The following is a 7998-nucleotide window of genomic DNA, read 5'->3' as shown; positions in this document are numbered from 1 at the left end:
AAACTTTTTAACTGACATTTAAAACAATTAGACTCTAGGCTTATCCCACTCACTTGAGTATTTGCCGAAGTCCCTTAACGGGAAATGGAAAGAAATGTAAATCATGGCATAACCAGAAAGAAAAATGTAGTTATCAATCCCACCTACGTGATTCTTTTCAGCCAGTATTACCAGAATAGTGTTAGAAGGAAGTGAAGAGGATAACAGGTTCTAAAGATGCGGGGAGGTAAGGTTTAGGCTTTGAAGAGTTGAAATTACCCTCCGTGCCTTGAGCTACATCAAAGGAAACTGCGTTTTAGGGATATATAATCAGATCCCCAGTCCAAACACCTGCTTCAGACTGCTACCAGTGAAGAATGCGGCAGTGTTTCGCCTGTTAAACTAGTTATCTCGTGGGAATTTAAAGAATTAACGTTAAATTGTTAAGGTTGACATTTTGTTAGAGTAAAACCCATGCTGCTTCCTCAAAAAAATAATCAAGCAAATACACTTCATGACAGTTGGATGCTGACGATCCATGAAAGAAATGGGATAGTTTCTAGTTGGTCTTAAGCCAGTTAGGAAAGTTGTGGCCTGTGGGTCTAGCAGCTCGAGGGAGACAGGTTAACTGTTGATATGGCTCACTCTCCACACCAGGGAGCTCCATCTAGGCCTATTCCATGCACACGCATGACTCATGGTTTGACTGTTGTGTATGCATTAGAGATTTTCGTGTTATCGTAGCATTTCTAGAAATGTACCAGAAATATGACACTTCTGTGTCACTCCAAAACAAAACGAAACAATAGTTTGGTTCATTCAACAAATATTATTTGAGAACCTCATGTGAACCAGGTTTTTAAGGTGCTGGAAAACAATGAGAAGCAATTCTGCCCTGAGAATTCAGTCTTGGTCAGGGCTCAGTGTGCGTATGCAAGTCCATTACAACACAACCACACACACACACACACACACACACACACACACACACACTGGTGAACGCTGTGAGAGTGCAGAGAGGAGCAAGTAGTGTTGCAGATCATCTGAAGGGAAAATCCACACCTCAAGTCTTGACTGATTCTTCCTCGTGAGTATAGAAATGCCAGATAGCCTGAGAAGTCATAACCGTGAACTCAACTCAGCAAGAAGTGGGGAGCTGTTCTGTACCCTATTATGTTTACCACGATCCACTGCTTCCCCTTCATTCTGAGGTTGGTATACAGCACCAGCCCAAACAAGTGTGCTTTGGAGCCCATATTTTCTCAGTGGATGAATAATAATTACTGTACTGATTTAAATGATCTCTTTCTAGAATTATGATAGAGAGAAGGCAAAAAAGTCCTTTGGAATATTAAAACCAAAAGGTTTAAGTAGGCTTAAAAAAAATGACCTCAACATTAGGAGTAAGATTTGGTTTAGAAAAAAAACATTGATAGAACCAAACCTTCCTTCTTGCTTTAACTCAGTGCTCCCCTGACCACACTCTATTGTCGCCTGGGTTGGGGCACGAGGTGGCTGCATATCCAACTGAGAGAGAACCAGCTGGGGTGGATGGGTCGATGGCAACAGGAGCTGGAAATCCAGAGCCACTGCTGGATATGGGAAGAGGTGGAATGTGTAGAACTCCATCCATTCCTGGAATTTAAGCCTGGGGTCAGGCTAGGGGTCACACCTGCCAGGGAGCAAGATGAAGAGCCCTGACCTCTGTTTCCCTTCCTCTACCTTTGGTCTTCTGGAGGTAGCCTCAAGGAATTGCCTGGTTCCCCAAGGGTGAGCCTGAGGACTGAAGGAAATCCAGTGTTATATTACAACCCTACTCATCCCTCTAATCAGACTAGTCAAGGAACCAACAGAACTTTTCTTTAAGAAAAATGGGGGTGGGGGGAAGGTATTAAGGTAATATCTCTCTTGACTGAGTAACCAAAGCCTGAAATGTAACCAGGACCCAGTAGGACTGTCAGAAATTCCAGGACTGCCATGGATTGCTTTGCTCCCATCTGAGGAGGGGAGGGTGAAGAGAGAAGGAAAACATCCTCTGAGTTTTATAGCTTTAGTTTTGTAACGCTAGTCATGTTATGCGCATTCAGTGGCATGGTGATCGTCCTAGTAATTCTTAACAAAACGTTTCATCCCAATGATACCCTAAAGGCTTCAGGGATAACATTCCGTTTAGAGGATCCAAACAAGGCAAGAAGGATACATCCTGGGCCTAACAGACCATCCTTTTTCAAAATGCATTTTTTAGGTTCGGAACCAGAATCAGAACTGCAAGCTTGAAGAGCTAGATGTGGTTCCGAGAAAAAAAAATTAAAAAAAAGAAAAGCAGGTTACATGCCCAGCCCGTGAGAGTAGGGAAGACAAAACCAAAACATCGCCAAGCCTGTCACTGCCGCAGGCCTGCAATTTATGAGGAAGGAGTCGTAAAATCAATTTCACTGTAACGCAGAAAGATGAGATGGCACACAGATTCACTACAGGCTGGATAAAGCTATATTTCAAGGCCCCGAAGATGAGATTCATTTATGTAATAACACAAGAAATGCATTCCTCTTGCTCACAAGGAGAATAGCATGTGAGGTTTTAATTGATTAAGTTTCCCAGGAGAACCATGTACCAAAGATTTCTACAGGAAAACAAATTAGCCATTCCTTAAACATGATTCTCCCCTGTTTGAAATATGCCCTCCTTCTTAAATCTCTTTATCCTGTTGCTCTTATCAACAGTGTAGCAAGTCACAGAGCCTTTTATGGTTCTAGAATCTTTGCTTTGATGACTTGAGTGTCCTGCGATCTTTATATCCATCCTGTTTTGGAAATGATTTAGAAAATAGGCCATCTTTTTCTTTTTTAAAAAATATATTTTATTGATTTTTTACAGAGAAGAAGGGAGAGAAATAGAGAGTTAGAAACGTTGATGAGAGAGAAACATTGATCAGCTGCCTCCTGCACACCCCCTACTGCGGATGTGCCCGCAACCAAGGTACATGCTCTTGGCCGGAATTGAACCTGGGACCTTTCAGTCCGCAGGCTGACGCTCTATCCACTGAGCCAAACCGGTTAGGGCGCCATCTTTTTCTTAAGCCGCATTGGTGTTGGGCTCCAACAGAAATGAAAGTTGAGAATCGAACACCTACTTTTAGGATATAAATATTACCCCAATAGTACAGGTACCTTGGTCTCCTGGACATAAACAGGTTCCGTTTTATTTTATAAAGACCCACATCTTCCTTAAAAAGGATTCAGTGTGCTGTAGTTTCCCATTGAAAATACTGTTGGCAGGAGCACACGACTCATTGGGTTTCGGGTTCAGAACCACATCCTGAAAATAATAAAGGTTGTAAATGCAAATGAGTCCAGCCATGTCTGGGTGTTTTTCTTTGGAATTTGACACTGAAATAAAAGTAATTTTGCACAGTTCGTAATGGTTGGAGTCTTTTCATGGATAGCATATAATAGAATTGATATTCATGGAGTGCTGAGTATTTCAAAGAAAAAGCTGGTATCTATCTTGCCAAGTAGTGTTGCTCATTTATTATCATTTTTATTTCAGTCGAAGGAAAAAGACTGGGAATGCGTAATGAACTTGGCATGGATGATCCTGGGCTGAGCATTTCGGTACCAACACCATTCTAAGGCCATTAGGAAAGTTCTTTGTCCTCAATATACAGCTTGCCACGGCTGTAGCCGCTGAGACAAGATATTGCATTTTGGCCCTGCCTCCAGTGAGCTGTGTGATCAATCACTCAACTAATACCATTAACGCTTAGAGCAGAAATTCTCACCATCAGCCTTTTTGGGTTAAGAAAGATGTTGGTTAGACGTAAATGCTGAGCTTTTCTACTGGTTCTCGGGTTATTTTTGGAAAGGCCTGGCAAGTCTCTCAGGCCCTGCACTCTATTTTTTATGTGTAAACCCTTCAGAAATCCCCATCACCATGGCAGCTGATCCCTGCCTCTGACAAGGATTTTTTTTTTTAAGTTCTTTTACGGGAAGAGTTGAGCTGTCCTCAATACCTCCGTTCCTCAGACCACTGACAGTAAGAAGTTCCTCCACGTATTCAAAAGGCAAGGCTTTCCTGGCACGGCTTTGCCAAATGATCCTCCCTGGAGTGTAAAACACTCTCGAGCTAGATACCTAAAACGTTATCCTTGGATATTCTGTTCGTCAATGCTGAGGTCTGAGGTTCAAAATGGATTGTATTGTCGTCTCAGGGTGATATCATCCATGCTTGCTCAACCAATATGTGCTAAAACCCTGTCCAGCTATGGAAAGAAGAGATTTCAAGAACTGTCTTGGAGGGGTTTGCTTTAGGAGCGGAGGGGACAGAGCAAGTTCTGCGCAGGTTATGAAGCCAGGGCCCTCCAGTGCCAAATCCACGCTTCTGTGTCCCGCTTTGTCATGCTGTGCTGGGCTTCCACAGGCTAGATTTCCCCTTTCCTGGCTGGCTTCCCCCCAGGTTTTGAAATAAGGGTCTCTGCAGGGGCAGGGGGAACAGGAGGAGGGGTGAATTCTTTCATTTGCTTGGTGTTCCTGGCATAGCAGCTCCGCAATGGGTTCTCAGCAGTCGGTTTCAGCCTCTCTGTTCCTTAAGTGCCTCATCAGGACTCCCAGAGGGAGCAGCCCCTGCCTGGCAGGGCCCCCCCTCCCCCCCTCAGAGACCCGAGCCCCGCTTTCTAGGGCACTTCCTCCAAGCTTCCGGGTCTGCTACCCCAGCCTCTTGTTCTCTCAACTCCAGTGGGAGCTGCTTCTTGGATCATTATTTCTGGGTGACCTCAGCGAATGACCTTCTCCCTCATTCAGCCCTCCAACGCTGGTGTAACCAATACTCCTATACTAATTCTCTATGATACAGTTCCTATTCCTAGTGACCTGTTTGGACCCATGTCAATGACCGAATTTTCCACTATTAACCATAGCCACGGAGGCGGGGGGAGGGGGGAAGGGGCCACCATAGAACTTTTCAGGGATGCTGGTGCTCTTCTCATTAATATATTTTTTAATACCTTAGTGAAGAGATTGTCATCTGGACCCATCAGGAGATATGGTTGGATGTTCATGCCCCATACAAGTTCACATTCCCATCTGCCTAAGTCTTTGAATCCCTTTTCTGCATTATACCAGGAGGTTCTGGCATCTCAACTCGCTGAATGAGGCTGCCGTGGAACATACATTTCATTAAATCAACCAAGAATGCTGTTACAGCGGCTTCTAGCTGATGAGCAAACACCTTCAATCCAGACTCAGAGAAGTATGCCCCAATACTCCTGGACTGATCTAATGTTATGTTTTGTCTTCCTTTGACTCCATTCCCACCATAAAATGACTCCCCACCTCCTTTCATCTTGTCCTCTTTGGAAGCAAGTCACTATGTGTAGCCCACACTTAATAAGTGGAGAGTTATATTCTGTCTTCTTGAGGGAGGAATATCTACATAAATTAGAGGGGCAGAATGAAGAAAAGAAAGAAGGAAAGACAGAGGGAGGGAAGGAGGGATGAAGGAAGGGAGGAAGGGAGGGAGGGAGGGAGAGGGGGGGAGGATCTGCAAGGAAGATTTGCGTCTCCTATTTATTTATTTATTTATTTATTTATGGAACTCTGTGTGTCAATATTGACTCATGGATATTTATTTTACACATTGGATTATAATCCAATACTTCATAGAATGTCTTGCTCAAATTGCTCTAGTTTTGGCCACTGGGAGCCCTTCCGGTTGGCTCCTGTGCCCCCCCTGACACGGCCCCATCAACGGAGGGATACAGGTGTTTGTGTCTGAGTGCTCCTTCCTTCCTGGCACTGTCTGATGTCTGGGCTCACCTTGTGTCGATCCTGCCCCAAACCTGGAATCAGCACTTTCTTCAGGGAGCACCAGGGCCATTTAAAACATTGAGTTCTGCGGCAGTGCCCTGACGTGGCATGCCGCTTTGGGCCCAAACAGTGTAAGAGAGGCTGTGAGATGTTATTCTTAAAGCCCTCCCCACCTGAGCATTGTTCAGACAGGTTGGGACATGGACACACTAGCTGAGCTATTCAGGATGAGAGACAGAGTGGGAAGAGCAGTGGAACTTATTCAGAGACGGGAGTGTCTATATTCATAGAAGGGATATCTCCATAGTCACCAATATCATTAGCTCAAACATGGCCACAGTCACCAGAATTCTTAACTCAAACATAAGATTTCAATATTAGGCTTTTTGCGTTATTTCCAAAGGAATCATATACTGACATGATTGGAAGAAGTTTTTAAAACACAGCTTTACACCTCTAGCCCATGACCTATGGTGGGTGAACTATGAATTATAACTTTTTACCAATCCTGTAACTAGCTTATTACTAGAACAATTATATTACATTATGTCATTTGTGTTAAAAAAAAAATATTAACTTGCTGCCAAGCTGGTGTGGCTCAGTGGTTGAGTGTTGGCCCATGAACCAGGAGGTCATGGTTCGATTCCCAGTCAGGGCACATGCTCAGGGTTGCAGGTACAGGAGTAGGGGATGTGCAGGAGGCAGCTGATCAATGATTCTCTCTCATCATTGATGTTCCTATCTCTCTTCCTCTCCATTCCTCTCTGAAATGAATACAAAAATATAAAATAATTAACTTGTAAATGATAAGTGTTGACAATCAACTACAACTTTTATGACCCAAGTTTGGCCTTTATTCATTCTAAAATTACTGGGAGACTCAAAACATGAGGCGACCCAGGCCTCTCTAGGCTACAGAGGTTCTTGTTTATAGATTTTTCCCTCCTTCTGACAGAATGGTTTTGCTTAAATCTGTACAGATGAGAACACAATTATCGTAAAACAGGAAAACCCACATCCATTCCGCACACTTCTGTTTGCGCTGGAAAGGGCAGCATTTATGTATCTTCAGCTGTATCTTGAAAGCTTTCCTGTCTCAGAAGCTCGCTTGCATTAAACATGAGACCCTGCTAAGTGCCGTTGCCACAGGGAATTGCAGGCAGCTCTACAGCCCAGGGTGAGCTCAGCTCTGTGGGGAGGGCCCGGGAGGAGGACTGGGGCCCGCTGAGGCTGTGTGCACTAGGAGGGGAGGCCGGATGCCCGCTCAAGCTGTGTGCACTGGGGAGGGAGGCCGGGTGCCCGCTGAGGCTGTGTGCACTGGGGAGGGAACCAGGTGCCCGCTGAGGCTGTGTGCACTGGGAAGGGAGGCCGGGGGCCCACTGAGGCTGTGTGCACTGGGGAGGGAGGCTGGTACTCGCTGAGGCTGTGTGCACTGGGGAGGGAGGCTGGTACTCTCTGAGGCTGTGTGCACTGGGGAGGGAGGCTGGGGGCCTGCTGAGGCTTCGTGCACTGGGGAGGGAGGCTGGTACTCTCTGAGGCTGTGTGCACTGGGGAGGGAGGCTGGGGGCCTGCTGAGGCTGTGTGCACTGGGGAGGGAGGCCGGGTGCCTGCTGAGGCTGTGTGCACTGGGGAGGGAGGCTGGTACTCGCTGAGGCTGTGTGCACTCGGTTAGGGAGGCTGGGGGCCTGCTGAGGCTGTGTGCACTGGGGAGGGAGGCTGGTACTCTCTGAGGCTGTGTGCACTGGGAGAGGAGGCTCGTGTGGGCTTTGACTGCTGATGGATCTGATTTTCCCTGAGTAAATAATTGACTGTTCTCCTTGACCTCCTGGGAAGGGTACCTGACATGCTGGGAGGACATGCCTGAAGGAAGATAAAACCCTTCCTCCAACAGGGAAGGGGAGAAACAGGGAGAAAGGATGAAGGGGAAATGAGAGAGGCAGGTGAAAGATCCAGAAGAAAGAAAGGAGCTCAAGGAGAAAGGCCTGCAGGAGGACGCAGAGGAGGTGCCTGTCCACCATCCTCCCCGCTGACCGGGCCTCCTCCTGCCTGGTTTCCAGGCCCTGCCTCCTTTTCTCTCTCTACCCTCTGCTCCCCTCCTCCTCACACCCCCACCTGATTCCCAGTCTTTTCTTCACCAACAGCATAGGTTTGGCGCCATCCTAGGATCTAGAACAGCCGTGGGCAAACTATGGCCCGCGGGCCGGATCCGGCCCGT

The sequence above is a fragment of the Myotis yumanensis genome, unplaced genomic scaffold (genome assembly GCF_028538775.1).
Source record: "Myotis yumanensis isolate MYYU_CA2020_CCGP unplaced genomic scaffold, mMyoYum1.0.hap1 SCAF_13, whole genome shotgun sequence".
Lineage (NCBI taxonomy): Eukaryota > Metazoa > Chordata > Mammalia > Chiroptera > Vespertilionidae > Myotis > Myotis yumanensis.
The sequence above is the reverse complement of the archived record's forward strand: the minus strand, read 5'-3'. Positions refer to the sequence as shown.